The sequence below is a fragment of the Mauremys reevesii genome, linkage group 4 (assembly GCF_016161935.1).
Source record: "Mauremys reevesii isolate NIE-2019 linkage group 4, ASM1616193v1, whole genome shotgun sequence".
Classification (NCBI taxonomy): domain Eukaryota; kingdom Metazoa; phylum Chordata; order Testudines; family Geoemydidae; genus Mauremys; species Mauremys reevesii.
In genome coordinates this window covers 23,198,089-23,215,257 of record NC_052626.1, presented here as the reverse complement: position 1 = coordinate 23,215,257, position 17,169 = coordinate 23,198,089, and positions in this window count along the sequence as shown.

Sequence of the window (17,169 nt, the reverse complement as noted above, 5' to 3'; positions counted from 1 at the left end):
CAATGGACTTATATATAGGTTTAGGTTGGACATTAGGAAAACCTTCCTAACTGTCAGGGTAGCTAAGCACTGGAATGAATTGTCTAGAGAGGTTATGGAATCTCCATCATTGGAGATTTTTAAGAGTAAGTTAGACACTTGTCAGGGATGGTCTAGATTGGGGATCGGCAACCTCTGGCACACGGCTTGCCAGGGTAAACATGCTGGCAGGCTGGGCTGGTTTGTTTACCTGCTGTGTCCGCAAGTTTGGCCGATTGCAGTTCCCACTGGCCGCAGTTCACTGTCCTAGGCCAATGGGGGCTGCAGAAAGCGGCGCGGGCCGCGGGCCAAAGGTTGCTGATTCCTGGTCTAGATAATACTTAGTTCTACCATACTTAGTCCTGCCATGAGTGCAGGGGACTGGACTAGATGGCCTGTCAAGGTCCCTTCCAGTCCTATGATTCTATGATCATTGAGGGGAAAAAGCTTCCTGCATGTAAAAACAACCAACCCTACTCATTAAGTAAGAGTAAAACATCCATAGTTACATAAGACAGGATATAAACTTGCTTTTTCCTAAGGACATAAAACAACCATCAGTTCACTGTGTTTAGAGAGAAAATTGCTTTATGAACAGGCTATTTCAAACTTGTCTATTTGGGGAATTCTCAAACCTTTCTTTGAAATATCTGAACCTGGCCAGTTTCAGAGAGAATACCAGATTAGAAGAACAGCTGGAGTGATCCAATATGGCAATTCAAGGCATTGCAAAGCTGGAGCAATACTTGGTGCAACATATTGTCGAGTTACTAAACATAAATATAAATGGCACGTTAGGATCACTGTTGTTAGAAGCTGCATTGTTGGTTATACTGTGCCAGTGTAGTGTCTCCATCTCGGATTTCTTCTGTTTAATAATGTTGTGTCTCTTTATCCTTTGGCCCTGTCTGTTTCCTATCTACTCTAATCTAATGCTCCCAGCATGGTTGTGTCTGGACTCTTCCTAGATACTCACAGCATGCACTGGGGGTACTGGAGATTGGGCATGGATGCTATGTCACATCTTCATAATCCCTTTCATCCCCTTGATACTGTCCTCCTGATGTGCTTTCCACTTTAAAATTCTGAAAGGACACTTCACCTTGCACATGCTCCATAAATGTTGGGGACCAGCATTCCCTCAGAATTTAATTATTGGACACAGGGCCAAATTCACCCCAAGCTCATGCTGATGAAAACAGTGGAAGAAAGCCCCAGTGACATTCTGGGCAGGTTGAGGCAGGCAAAGCAACCACAACTTCAGTTATATGGTAGGATGGAGCTTCCAGGGTCCAGTACAGCCTGAAAAATGGCTAATCTAACAGGGAAGGGGGATAGCCTGGAAATCAGCAGCTGCAGCCACCTCCCTTTAGAGGTTCCTTAGGGTTCTAAGGAACCACCATGAAAGTTAAAACTGTCACCTGTCTCTAGCAGAGCCAAAAGTAAATTTCCTCTCCCTCAGCCTCAAAGCACAGTCACTTGTTGGCATAGCAGTGTTCACTTTATACCTTCCTGCACCAGTTTTGCTGAGTTTGCCCCCCCTCATCCCCCCGCAGCTGAAATGGGAGAGGAAGGGAAAGGCTCCTCCAATAGCACAGGAAGAAGAGGTATAAATTCCTCCTTGAGATTTCCTGAAGTGACATCACTGAGAATGGCATCAAATCTGTGGCTATTGATATGCAGATGTTAGTTTTCATCCTGATGCAGTGAAAAATGGCTGCATTTCCATGTTTATTTGTTTTACACATAAATATGTATATTACTTATCCTAGTGCCCCTGCTCTCCCTCCTGAAATGAGAGCAACTGATATTCAAATAAGGCATGCAATATGAGACAAAAACCCAGATGAATCATGCTTGTGCAGTATTCTCTTCCTCTTTCTTCCCTTTCTGACTTCCTTCCCCCCGCCTCCCTCCCGCATACAAAGCTCAGTCCAAGTAGAATCTCTCTTGCTATATGTGTGGGCGGCCAATCTGGTTTTCTCCCAAGGTGACAGCTGCTTGCTTTTCATTAAGGAATATGACTGCCCTCACCTGGTGAGAACAACACTTGAAAAATTCCCATTCCAGTGATCTACTGAATACAAGTGTTGCTGTCAAACATGACACTTGAATGATGGTTTCAGAGCACAGGGTCACCCATTGCACAGGAGCGTAGTTGCTAAAATCAGCACTTTAAAATAGCTTCTGCTGTTTAAGACTTTTTAAAAAAAAAAGTCTCTGGGTTTGATTTTACTTGGTTCAATTAAAAAAAAACCAACCCACTCCAGACAATGTTTGATTGTGACTAATCTGAATGCATTTACTATCTACATTTTATTTTTCACATTTCAATGTGTGTTTACAATTATTGATAAATAGTCATGACTCTGAGTAGAGCTGGTTGGAGAAAATTTGATGGAACCATATTCTGTCAGAATATGGAATTATCTGTTCCTGTTTTAGAATAGCCAATGGGCTGGTGGCCAGGCAGAGCAGGGAATTGAACCTGGGTCCCTAAAATTCCAGGTGAGGGCCCTATCACTTGGACAATTGGCTATTGTGGGCCAAGTATCTAGGCTCTCTTTCTTTTCTTTTGGGAAGGGGGGAAAGAAAATTCTTGGGTTCATTCAAATGTGAAATGAAAACAAATATCAAAACCTCAACATTTTTGGTGAAAAAGGGTTCTTGTTTTTCTGGCCAGCCCTAGTTATGATAAAATACAACATTTTAAAAAGGTCAATATTATAACAAAACATTTGGATTTTGTCAAAACAAAATGTTATGATTGACCCCAGATCAGTTTTTTCCCCCCAGAATTTTACATCTCAGGGAATTTTCAAATTTTTGGTTTCCATTCTGATTCAGAACAAAGCCAGATTTTGAAATCTCAAAATCCATTGAAAAAATGGCACTTTCATCCTCTGATTAGCTCTAGTCCTGAATACTGTATGATGTCAAAGATTTGAACCATTCATTTGGATGGCACTTTAATTTCCCAAATACATACAGTGAATTAATGCTACCACAGTATGAAATGATTCAGTATCATGTGAGAGATCCTCTGCTTTAGCATAGTATGACTTTTGAATCACCTTGTTGATACTGCTGTGCAGAATGGAATACTGAAGGAATCCCATTCTTCTTTGAACACTGGAATTGCTGAAATAAATTGCACTCCTGGGAATGTTATAGAGCATGGGTGGGCAAACTATGGGCTGGATCCGCGGGCTGGATCTGGCTCGTCAGGGCTTTCAATACGTGGCGCAGCAGGGCTAAGGCAGGCTCCCTGTCTGCCCTGGCCCTGCACTGTTCCCAGAAGTGGCCGGCACCACATTCCTGTGGCCCCTGGGGGAGGGAGGGGCAGAGGGTTCCATGCACTGCCCTTGTCTGCAGGCTCTGCCCCCCCGCAGCTCCCATTGGCCAGGAATGGGGAACCACAGCCAATGGGAGCTTTGGGGGTGGTACCCGCAGGTGAGGGCCGCATGTGGCGGAGCCACTTGCCCCACCCCATCCCCAGGAGCTGCCAGACATGCTGGCCACTTCTGAGAGCAGTGTGGGGCCGGGGCAGGCAGGGAGCCTGCCTTATCCCTGCTGCACACCGCTGCCACCCTGGAGCTGCTTGAGGTAAGTGGCACTGGGCCAGAGCCTGCACCCTGAACCCCTTCTACACCCCGAACCCCAATCTCCTGCCTTGAGCCCCCTGCCACACTCCGCCTGCACCCCAATCCCCCTGCCCTGAGCCCTCTCCTGCACTCCACACCCCCTCATGCACCCCAACCCCCACCCTGAGCCCCCTCCTGCACACTGCACTCCCTCCCACACCCCACAGTCTCACCACACCCCAATCCCCTGCCCCAGCCCTACATTCATGGCGCTGCAGACAATTTCCCCACCGAGATGTGGCCCTTGAGCTGAAAAGTTTGCTCACCCCTTTTATAGAGCAATCAATCCACAGAAAGAAAAGAATGATCACAGTCATTCTGGCCACAGTTCAGCATAATATTTTAAGCATTAACTTAATCTTATCCCTATTCAGCAAAACAATCAGCCATGTGCTTAACTTTAGTCATGTGCTTACATCACATTAAAGCCACTGGGAATTAAGCATGTGCTTAAGTGATTTGTGGAATAGGGATGGTTTGTTGCATTGGAGTCTCCTGGATAATGTGGCTTCACAGTATTTTGGAACAGCGTATAACCTATCATGAATAGCTAGAGTATGTAAATAATTTCTGAGGACACTTTTCCCTGACCCTAATTATTAGATTATTGAGGGGCCTCTCAATCTAACAATGATTGGTTCAGGCCAAATCTGCATCAGTCTTTGGCACCAGCAAATCACCTATTTAATACATTGTACTATAAAATTCAATTTCCATTTAGTCTGGATCTCTTGCCTTACCACAAAGTCCTGAGTTATTGCTACCCATCAGAGAAAAATGAGTTTATCTTTAGTTACGCACAGGTAATGCACAGGTTTCAGCATAGTGAAATTGTCTTCTTCCCCTTCAGTGCAAAATCTTCATTTTTTTTTCCTAGGAAGAATATTTTGAAAGATTACAAAGGGGTTAATAGTGGGATTGTTTGTCTAAATCTTAATGTACACAACAGTAAAACAGAATAACTACGACTCCTTTTATCTTAGTCACCAAGAAATCATACATAAAACCATATAAATTAAGATTATTTTAGGGGTTCCACACCTAGACAAAATTCTTTGCTGAGTCCATCCCTGAGGAAAGAAGATGACTGTAAGGGGATCTTTATTCAAACTACACATGGGGTAAATAGAAAATATATGTTTGGATTATAGGTATTGTTATCCCTTTTTGACCTGAACAGTTGGCCAAAATTTGGGGTGCTTCAGGTTTTTTCCATGAACAGAAGAAATTGATGATGGAACCAGGTGTGGCTGATGCAATCCTGTTTATTTGCAAAGAATGGACAAAGTCCTGTTTCCCTGAACACAGTAGGAATCAGACAGAAGACAGCTCCATTGCTTATAGTTCCAAGCCTCCTTCAGCCAGCACTCAGCCCAAAAGCACCCTGTCTAAGCTTTTCTCAAGGCCACAATCCCAGTGCTTGTTTAGGCTTTGTCCTTGGCTTTCTGATCCTTCTCTACGTCTTTCTGTGATGTTTTCTCACTTTCTCTTTCTCTCTCTCATATACCTCTACTAAAACAATATCCATCAAAAATCCTCCACCCACATGGGCCTTGCATGTGCCTTTTGTTGTGGATGGTGTGATATGTGCCTGTGTTTTGGGTGGAGGCTGCTATTGTTTTAGCACTCTGATTCCAGAAAGGCGATCAATTGTTTCTTACATGTTTCCCAAATGAAGGGTGGCACTTACATCCCACCTCATTGAAACCGATGGTTTTAACTCAGGCGATAACAATATGCATAAAATGTACTAATGCACTGTACGTGTCTTTGTAATATATCTGACAGGCCTCAGGTGCCAATGGTATGCTGGTTTCAACTACCGGTCCTGTGCTGTATGCCTGCATCACCTGTGGCAAGTACTGCTCCTCCAAAATTGGACTTTGTAGCCATTCGTGATGCTGCAGCATGACACAGAGGAACTGAACTGCTTTGTCACTTACACCATAATCTTTCAAGATGGATGATTGCCACCTAGAATGTATGTTTAAAATACTGAAACCTCTTTTGATTCCTTGGTCTTGGGGGAATCTTAGCTGCTATAGTCATTGTGAAGCTGAACAGGAACAGATTCCTGTTCATTTGCTGAATGATTATCAGTGGGAGTTAACTTCACAGGTGGTTTTGAAAATCCCAGTAGGTGCCTGTCTGTGTCTCTAGGCACATAAATAACTTTAAAAATCTTGTCCTATGACAATAACATTAGTCTAGTGTCAATGACTTTACAAAGCCCAAAGTAACTTCCCAGTAAAATAAAGGTTCTCCTGCCCTTGTCATAATGTCAAGGCCACTCAAAAGCTGATTAATTTTTCTTGTGGAACATGTCTGTTCCACTCCTCATTTTACCATCTTTAATAAGTAAAAGACAGGAGATAAGAATATGTAAAACTATAAAAAATCCTGTAAGTTAAATTGCAAAAACGATCAACAATGCACATGTTCTTACTTAAATATTTCCCTTAGTCATAAGCAACAAAGATACAGAAACTACTTTTAGTTATGCTGCACAGATCAAAAGACCTTAGCTTTTACAAAACTGACATTGCAGAGCATAGCATACCAGCACTGTGTTCCATGGGCAGAGTCATATGGTTAACCATTAATATCAAGAAAAAGAAACAACATGGTCCCTTAGGCATTTCACATTGTGATTGTACCCCCTTCAAAACATCAGGCCCTCTTTTCTTGGGAATAGAAATGCTCTCTCTGGGAATTTGCAAACCTTGCTTTGACTACTAGAAGTTGAGAAGAAAGCTAATCAATTACCCTCCAATTCCCCCCCCCCTATTTTCAAAGTGAAATTAGTGCTTGTGAATGGACGTGTACATTGTGAATGGGCATGTACGTCTGCAGGTGCCATACTGACAGACATGGATACTCATGTCTTCTGTTTACCCAGAAAACAGATGTAGCCAAGACAACAGCAATAAAGCTACCCCACCCTATAACATCAATGTACCTCCAGGTGGGTCTGGCGGAGCCACCTCTATGGACAAGAGATGTTACATGTCCCTTCTGCCCTTGAGACAGTCAACAAAAGTATGATGGTTTTTATATGAGCCCATGTTCACTTCAAATAGGTAAAATACAGCTATCAAGTGTTAAGTATATTTGGTTCCTCCTATCACTGGATGGAACCGTTTGTTGAAATTAAAAAAAAATAGAAACAGAATTTTTTTTGGCTTTCTGTTTTAAAAAAAATAAATAATGATCTGTTTTTTGAAAACAGATTATGTTTAGGATTCAGGTTTTTCATTTAAAAATGAAAAATGTTTGCAAGTAAGTAAAAAAAAATGACAGACAGAAAGAAAGCAACCCATGAAACATAACTGGCATTTTAAAATCAACTCTAGTCAGTATATAGTGAAGCTTTATTCACACCAATTCTCTAGAGGAAAGAGGCGTCATTAACCCAGTACCTGGAGCTTTATCTAGTCCCACTCCTTAAACAGGACTTAATGCACCAAAGTCTGACTAGGGGAGGAGACTATGAACCAGATTCTGATCTCAGTTCCTCTAGTGTAAATCTTGAGTAACTCCACTGATGTGAATGGATCTACTCAACATTTACATCCATGGACAGATTTTTGATGAGGTACCTATAATTTCTTTCAGAGTATTGGGAAACTCATTTCTGAAACCATAATAGTTGCCTCTTGATTTTTAGCTTCCTTTTGAAGTTGAAACATAACGCTAGATCTTCTACAGATCTCAAAAAAAAATCTTCATTCAATATGGTATGCTCTTTAAAAATCACATAAATTATAATGCTTTTGAATGGTGCCGAACTGATAGCTGTGGAGACAAAGTTCCTTTTTATCTACAAAACAAGTACAGAATAAGCAGGATCAGAGCGAACTTCCCCACCAACATGCCTCAGGCCTGACTTGGAAGGGTTACCCATATGTATACAGGCCTTATTCCAGCTAGAGAGCATGTCAATTATTGACTATTCCAATAGTTAATTAAAAAAAACACAGACAACATCACAGCCAGCAGAAGGTGACAACTTTTTGTCACCATCAATCAGAGTTAGATTTGCACCAATGACAATGAGTTACAAATACCAATAGCCTGTTAACATTCTCCTGAGATGGCTACTTCCTGTGAGTTGCATTGTCCTGGTGTTTTCGGCCTCCAGTTTTCAGAGTATTGGGAGGAAACCTCTTTCTGAAAATATAACAGGTACCTCCTTCTTTTTAACATCCTTCTGGGAGAGAATTATCCCAGAACTGGGAGAGTTCTGGGAGAGTTCTTGCCAGGCCTGTTTTCTAGATTCTTGCACATCTTCTAAGTTTTTAAACTCAGTTAAGATGTGTTCCCTTTGGGCCTGATCTAACACCCATTTAAATCAAGGGCAAGTCTGTTCACTCATTTCAGTTAGCAATAGATCAAGCCCCTTCTGCAGTGTTTCCATTTCCTTTCCTATTACAGGAGTTTCAGTTTCTGTGGATTGTTAACTCTCATGTATTTTCAAACCTCCTCTAAAGACATCTCTCTTTCCCCCACTACTGTCTTTTACCTCTTAACATTTTCCCCCACAGACACGGTTTTTATTTTTAACTTCATAACTGCAACTGTGGTGTTTAAATCTGTAAAGTGTTCAGGAAAACAGCTTTTATAAGAGGTACTTTGGCAAATAAAATCATATAGGACACTAGTTCGTTCTTGGTTGTATATCAGACCCTTTCAAATACAGTTTGTTGTTGGCCAGATTTTGTAAATGTCACGCAAGTTTGCATGTGCAATTGACTGTGTGCTCAGAATTTACCGGCCACTCTGTTGTAACCTGAGAACTCCCCAACTGCTGGAAGATAGTTCAGTGAGCAAGCTATGAGAATGTAGATCAGGTTGCTAGAGATCTGCAAATAAAAAGCAATAACCGTGTGTGTGTGTCTGTGTCTGTGTGTAGATTTACTTTGTTAGCCTGTTTTGTATATAGCCATAACTCCATTGCTATCATAGGTGCTGGAACTATAGGTGCGGGGGGCGGGGTGGGGTGCTGCAGCACCCCCTGACTTGAAGTGGTTTCCATTATATACAGGATTTACAGTTTGGTTCAATGGATCACAGCACCCCCACTATAAACATTGTTCCAGCATCCCTGATTGCTCTCCTCCTTTCAACGTGCCCACTGGCAAATTTCTGGCCAAAATTTCAAACCCCAGTCATATTTGGGACAAATGATTTTGTCACCCGTTGGCTGCATGCACTACATTTAACAGAAATGGACTAGATTTGTAAATGGAGCACATTTCCTCCTTTTCCCACACAGTTCACCATTTCCAGGTGACTCATCAGACTTTTGAGTGGTTACACGCTGGTGTACTTACAAGTCTGGCAATGTAAGTTTGTTACTTTTAAGAAACAGGGATGGCCCTAGCAAAAATCTGCATAAATCCAGTAAAAATTCACTTTTCAGGCATTTTTACTGTTTGCATTTCCTGGTCCCTATTTTGAACTCCACATGGTGGGGAAAGGGAGCAGGGGGATGCCAAGGCGCTGGCATACAGTCTGCTATTAGGGGATACACCCTGCTAGTCGGGGCCTCTCATAACTTTTACATTGGTTCATAGAACAGAAATCGTTCCCATTCCTATATTAATAAACTTTGAAATGGAGCTGAAACTTAGCAGGCTCCAGGCAGCTTCTGTCCCTTGCATGTCTGCTGCCAGTTCTGCAGCAGGCCATTCCTCAGGGCATCAAAAAGCTCCTCTGAGTATGGCCCCAGGATGTGCTGCTGCTTCTGTGGCAAAGCCTCCTCTGGGACCAATTTCAGCAATGGAGTCACTTCACTGGCATCACTCGGAGCCTGCTGCTGGTTCCCAGCAGTCCCCATGCTGGATTGTGGGGCCAGCAGGCAGCCATCCTAGCTCACTTGGTCATTGTGCACCACCACTGGCTCCCTGCTTGGCACATTACTCAGCACCTGGTCAAACTCCTCAGACAATGGGCATGATGTTGGCGATTTACATGCAGTGCGGTTCTGGTTCCTGGTTTTCTGGTATGTGGTCTTGAGATGCTTAATCTGTTCACTACCCTGGTAACCAGTCCAGTAAATTTCCAATGCTGCCAGCTTCTCTGCTATTTGCTGGCATTGTGTGGTCATTCCTGGTACTCTTACTAAAGTCCACTGTCTTTCTGGCCTCATGCCAGAGATTAACCAAAATCTGGCTGTGCTCCTGTGACCATAAAGCAGCACACTTTGCAAAGGACTTCTTCCCACCAGTCTCCATTGCAAGCACAGGTTTTCCAAAAATGTGTTTGCAGCTCTGAGGTCAGAAAACAATGGAAAGATTAAACCCTGACTTGCCACGCTGCTGCACTACTACAAGAGAACTCCTTGCCTGAGGAGGTTGTGAAGGCTAGGACTATAACAGCATTTAAAAGAGAACTGGGTAAATTCATGGAGGTTAAGTCCATTAATGGCTATTAGCCAGGATGGGTAAGGAATGGTGTCCCTAGCCTCTGTTTGTCAGAGGGTGGAGATGGGTGGCAGGAGAGAGATCACTTGATCATTACTTGTTAGGTTCACTCCCCCTGGGGCACCTGGCATTGGCCACTGTCGGTAGACAGGATACTGGGCTAGTTGGACCTTTGGTCTGACCCAGTATGGCCGTTCTTATGTTCTAAGAGGGGTTTCTTCCAGTTCCCTGAAGTTGATTGTCGACTCTTGTGATACAGAGGACAAAGGAAGTTGGCTCATGGGATTGTGGGATACATTCAGCAGACTCCCAGAACCCCAGTTGGCCCATGGGATTGTGGAACATGTTTGGCAGACTCCCAGGATCCCAGCTGGGGATGGGGGCTGCATCTACATTGCAAAACAATAGGGCTTTAACCCTGGATCCCGACTTGACTTGGGCTTGAACCCTCCACCCCTGCAGGATCCTAGGACTCTGGGTCCAATCCCAAATCTGAGAGATTTGAGTGTAAATGGAGATGGGGTGGGGGATTGGCCTTGAGCCTGAGTCTGAGCCAAGGCTTACGTTGCAATGTAGACAAACCCTGAGATCCTTGAATATGAAAGGTGTGGTTTCACAATGGATATGGAAATAGATGGGGAAGCTCAGGAAAGGAGGAGTGATGTGCTTGTGTTTGAATGTCTGAGTGAGAAGACATGTCTGTGTTCTAAGCAGACTGGTGTTTGCACATGGCTGGCTCTGGGGATGTACAGAGGAGGGAGTTGCAGTGATCAAGGAAATAAATGACAAGTCTATGGGTAAGTGAGTCGGCACATATGCTGAAGTAGCAGCAGAAGTGGGCTATCCTGTGGAGGTAACAGTAGGCTGATGTGTACAGAATAGCAGTGTGAGGCGCTAATGTGACGTAGAGAGTCAAGGATGACTCCAAGATATTGGAACTCAGAGGAGATCAGAGTTGAGACAGTTAGAGACTTAACTGGATGTATTTCTTTTGCCAACTAGGTATCAATGACAATCAGATGAGGAGATGGAGCCAGGTGTTGATGTGTATGAGACAGCTGGAGTAGGAGTCAAAGGAGGGGGGCTGTAATGAGAGACTTAAAGGTAACTGGGTGCCATCAATATAGAAGAGGCAGCTGAAGGTCCCTGGGTTAACTGAAAAATAGAGTTGAGATGAGAAATAACCACAGAGATGTAAATACAGAAGCAGATATCTATCTGGCCCCAAGCCACATTCTTTCTTTGAGCAAAATGACAGTAGGTTGACAATTATATAAAAATACCATGAGGCGTAGCCAAGAAATGCTGCTCTGTAGATCACAGGTATGCACCATCCAGATCTACATGTGGCCCCCTGTAAGACTGACAATTTGTAGGTGTTTGTCTGACTAAGATCCCATCTTATATTTCACCATGACTGTTCTTTGAATAGGCGCCATTCAGCAGTAGTCGGATGTCTCCATGGGCTACCTTCCATACATGGCCAGGGAGAGAAGTTATAATTTCATGCTCCTCAAGAGAAGCAGCTAAAGCCCAAAGTTCAGAAATATATTATTAGAAAATGGTTGGAGACAAACACTCCAGCTATGGAGGAATGGCTTAAAGAAGCTTATCAGTGCTACTCTTTGGAGGAGAGAGTTTATGCAACTTGGAAGGAAAGGAACACTCACTTTACTATTTGGCTTCTATTCACAGCTCCCTGGGAATCACTAACACATACATTCAAATATTTAGAAGCGGATGACCTAGATGATTAAACTTTGAAAAACATTAGGATTAATTAACTCCTGCATACATCTCATACAAGCTGTAGATGTTGTGCAGTCTGCTGCTGCAGACTATTTTGGAACCAAATCCATTTCAGCAGTAGGGTGAAGTGAGCCATCTGTATAGTCTGTAACTCACCCTTGAGAGAACTCTGAATCAAAACTGTTTACATAAATGCACAGAATTATGTAGTTATTGTGGGCCAGATTGTGGAGTTCAACCTCATAGTAGTCCCACTGAGTGGCAGATTTCCACAGCACTACTCACAAGAGCAAATGTTCACCAGGATGAGTAAGAGCACCTCAATCTGTCTCTGTATTTTCCTGTTTATCTAATCATAATGTTTATTATTAAAGTAAGCACAAGCTTACCATAGAATTTTGACTTTTCTTATTTGTAACCTGCTGAAAGTGACATAGGCACCGCACTGAACAGTCAGGCATGGCCTGAAGAATTTACAGTCTAGAGTTTGGCCAGGACATAAGAAGTGAGGGTGCGAACAAACAAAGAGGGGAATGAGAACAGGCTGGACAGGGTTAGATAAATAAGACCATGCAGTGACTTAGGTCACGTGCACTTGCTTTTGATAAACAGGTGAGAATTTTTTACTTTATTTGATTTAGTTCACTTCTGATATATTCTCCCAGGAAGCCATTTAGGCTCACCCTGTGATACCTCTTACTCACACTGAGTATTACTTGACTCCAAGCACAGTCCATTGAAATCAGAACTGACAAATTGCCTTCAATGGGCAATATATACATTTTTTACATTCCCTCTTTTGTATTTTTATCGTTTATAATACTTGGCATTAGCTCACTTACTGGTGTAAGCAAGTATATTGAATTGTCCAAAACGTATTGTTAAGGTCTTGAACCTGGAAAAATGTATACACTTTTTAACTGTATGTACCATGAGTCATTCCATGGATTTGCATGGGATTACTAATAGTACATAAAGTTAAGCAGGTGTCTAAGTGTTTGCAGGATTTAACTGAAATATTGTTAACATAGTAAATCATAAGTTTTGTACTGTTTTCAATTTTGCTCATAAAACATGACATTTCTCATCTTTGTAATATGATGGAACTGGGTTATACCTGCCTTTAAGAGGTAATTAACATCCTCTGAATATGTCAAAACCAAAACCAAAGAAAGAATAAATCCTGGAGAGGTATAACTGAGAATTTTAGATACTGTTCCATTTACGTAATACATTATAAAGGTATAAGGCTGTCCTCTTGGTGTAAAATAAAATAATCTTTGCAAGTAAACATATTATTCCACTTAATGCTAAAGTAAATCTAATTGTTTCTGGTTTCAAGTACTAAAGACTTGCAATTGCTTCTGGGTTCAGCCATCTTGGAAATTATTGAAAAGTATAAAACAGACACATGATATGTACCTGCCAATTACACAATTGTTATAGAAATGTTTGATTTTTCCTAAGGAGAAAACTACTGTAAAGACCTTGGGAAAATACTTAAAAAATAAGTGTTATAAATAATTAAAAATGTAATTACACCGTAGCTCATTTAGGTTCCAGTACTGCAACACTTATTAAGCATATGAGTAGTCCCATTGCAGTCACAGCTTCTTCAGGGAAAATCCATGTCCTCTGATAAATTATTCAATAAATACTGTTAAGCGCTGAGTTCAGTAGGGCCCTTCACATGCTTAAAGTTGAGCAAGTGTGTCAGCACTTACAGAATTTGGGCATTTTTCTTTGAATAGTCACAAGTATAGATCTAGGGATACTGTCTTTTCAAAGAAAGAAAACCCATATCTTTCTATTTATGATAGAGCTCAAGATTGTGAATGATTTATCATTTTGTGTAGTTATTTTGGCATAGTTATCTCGTTTCACTACAATTTTGTTTTTGCATGCACGTTACAGAGCACTTTTGGAAAGAATGCAAACTTAAAAGTTTGGAGTATAGATGTACTAAAACAACTAAGAAGAAAAGGTTCATTTTTTATGGTACATATATTTTGGAACCTGAATTGATAAGCAATATCTCTTGAATAATTTATCAAAGGACAAAGATTTTCTCTGCACAAATACTGTGTCAGTAAAAACAGTTTTTTGTTCACATAGTCACTTCACTGGTCAAGCAGTTATTTCATTCTCCATAAGCTAAATGTTCAAAAAGTATTGGTGTCCTAGACAATATGGTACATGTCATTAGTTTCTGCAGTCAATCAAATCACAGTTTGGAATGCACAAACTCTTCCCTTGCATTCACACTTGTTACATTTTATCCCACCTTTCTGGCACTTCTGTTGAATCTACACTTAACATTTTCCAGGTGAAAGAGCAGATTTACAATACTGGTGATCCATATTGGCTTCATAGCAAAATGTGATCACGTTTGTTCTCCAGTGCAGCAAAAATAAATAAAAAATAAATTATATAACTGATGTTCTAAGAGGCCTATTTTATCTGTGTAAGTTCTGCAATTTTAAAATCTCCTAACACCACTGAAATACAGAGTCAGATCCTTATCAGTGTAAGTTGATGTAGCTTTGTTCATGTCAAAACAAAGCTACATCAACATTGATTTTGCTGAGTATCTGGCCTGTAATTTTTTATATATAATTAATCATGTAGTTGCGACATGATAATCTATATTGCAACATATGAACCTGAAAGGCCTATGCAGAATATAAATGCAGCAGCCCCTTAAGCACTGCATAATCATGAGCCAGACCAAATTGCATACAGTCTATATCGTATGTAGTCGGTAATCATAATTTATTATATATTTGCTCATTTTAGAAAACCCTCCACCAGGATCTGTCAGCACTTACACATTACTATCACATAGCTGAAGCTGTTAATTATTTCCACTTGCATCAGACTGAAAAAACTTCCTACCAGTACTTCTTAAAGGGGACTAAAGATTGTTGTTGTTTTTCCTCTCATGAACTAAAAATGGAAACATCACCCATTTCAAATTGAAAAGCTGCTAGTTGTACAGGTTCAATATGCAATTTTCATGACTGATTATCCTTTCGTTTACACCAGTTTAAGTCATGTCATAGCCATGGAATTACACTAGTGCAAAACTAGAGTGAGGGGAAATTCAGTCCCATTGGTTTTATTTCAAGGTGTATATATTATAACCAAAATCTAAATTTGGGTATGAACCAAAACCACACACCTGAGCATGCCCAAAACTCGTGGTAGAGGGACATAATTTGGACTGGACACTTGACCAACGTGTCCATAATAAGCCAAACCAGAACCCCAAATCAGAAGTCCCCAAAATTTGTCTGTACATGCACCCAGATCTGACCTTTACAGGCCCATTTCTAGCTAAATCAATCGATTTCAGTAGCATCTTGCTGTACTGAAGATTAAATTGCAGTGATCTAAAAAACAATTTTACACGCTGACTTGATATTCCATTGAGGGTGTTTTGCACATTTTCAGCAGGACTATGACAAGACAGCTAAGTTTCATTGTATTATTTTCTCCATGTTGTTAGGCTTGGGACCATTGTCGGTCTCTTTCTCACAAAACTGAGCAGTTACCACCCAAGTACTCCCATTGGAATCACTCGGGTAAGACCTGGTCTACATTAGAAAATTAGGTTGATTTAACGACTTTGGCCAGGGGTATGAAAAATACACACCTCTGAGCAGTTTCATTAAAATGACCTAAATCCCCATGTAGACAGTGCTAGTTCAATGGAAGAATTCTTCTGGCGACCTAGTTACCGCCTCTCAGGAAGGTGGATTATCTTCGCCAATGGGAGAACCCCTACCACCAGCGTAGGTAGTGTCTACACTGCAGCATTTTAAGTAAGGAGTTTACAGTTTCAGCCACACCCTTTATATAACATATCTGTGCATACAATTTATGTCTGATGTAAGCTTGAATCTATTAGAAACAGGATGACACATCCCATCCTGGGGAAAAAAATGGAGAAAATTCCTAGGGTGGGGAAATAATTAAAATGCTAATAGACCTCACTAGAACAAAGGATTTTGGCTTAAACACTATCCAGAGGTAGATATACCTTTTGGACGTAATAACAAAAGGTAATAAAAGCATCTGTTCAAAATAACTCTGAAATGCTTGGCACATACTTGAAGGAACTGATCAACTTGTGAATTAAAAGCTTGTCCAATGGTGGTCTAATATAAAGATACCTTTGTAACAGTGGGTTACGTGTACACTGCAATCTGAGGGTATGTCTACACTGCAATTAGACACCCTGGGTCAGTCTGTTCCAGCTGACTTGGGCTAAGGGGCTTGGGCTAAGGGGCTGTGTAATTGTAGATGTTCAGACTCGGGCTGCAGCCTGAACTCTGGGACCCAACCATGTCTCAGGGTCCTAGACCCTGGGCTCCAGCCTGGGCTTGAATGTCTATACTACAATTCAGCAGCTCCTTAGCCCGAGTCCTGCAAGCCTGAATCAGCTGGCATGGGCTGGCTGCAAGTTTTTAATTGCAGTGTAACGACACTCTCGGTGAAACAGCTGATAGAAATCTAAACTTGCTACCATCATTGTGGTTTCCCTCAAAGGAGAAGCTGGATATTAAAAAGAAGGCTGAGAAAAATCCAAGTTTCGTCTCATGTAACAGCTGTAGCTACCGATCTTGAACATTGGTTAGTGAGTCTCAGAGCTCATGCTAGTGAAGGTTTTTGCAACCTGGGCAACCTAGACAAAAGTGTTTGATAGGGCCTGATCCAAAGCTCACTGAACACTTGGAAAGATTTACATTACCTTCAACGGGCTTCGGATCAGGCCCATAATGTTTTCCTGCATTTTTACGTTTCTTTCCTATATTTAAGTACAATCATAATTTAGGATAGGCTGTTAATACTAACAAATATGTGCTGGCTCATCATTCGGCGTCTGAGAAAGATACTACGTTTAAGGGAGGAAGAGAAAACAAGTGGCACGTTCATTGGTCCCCAGTTAATGGCATAAGAAGGCACCTTGGCAGGGCTGCACCACAGAGATGTCATAGAGGATGAAACGGGATTTGTGAATGCACAAAGGGAGCCCTTAGAACTTAAGAATGCCAGGGTACTGTGGTGCACTGCTGCAAAAACTATTTGACTCAATGTGATGTCAGCATTTATTGATGTATTTGATTATTTTTAAAAAATGGGTTTCCTCTATTCCTCTCTTTCTTTTTTTGCTGTTTTTTTTTAAATTAACATGCTGTACTACAGTCTGCTACAATTGATGTTATGATTATTAACAAGAGCTATGAGTTAAAGCAGATATTCAATGATTGTCATTTTATTTCACCAGGCCAGTAGAGATTCTTTGCGCATTAGTCAGATTAATTTAGCCA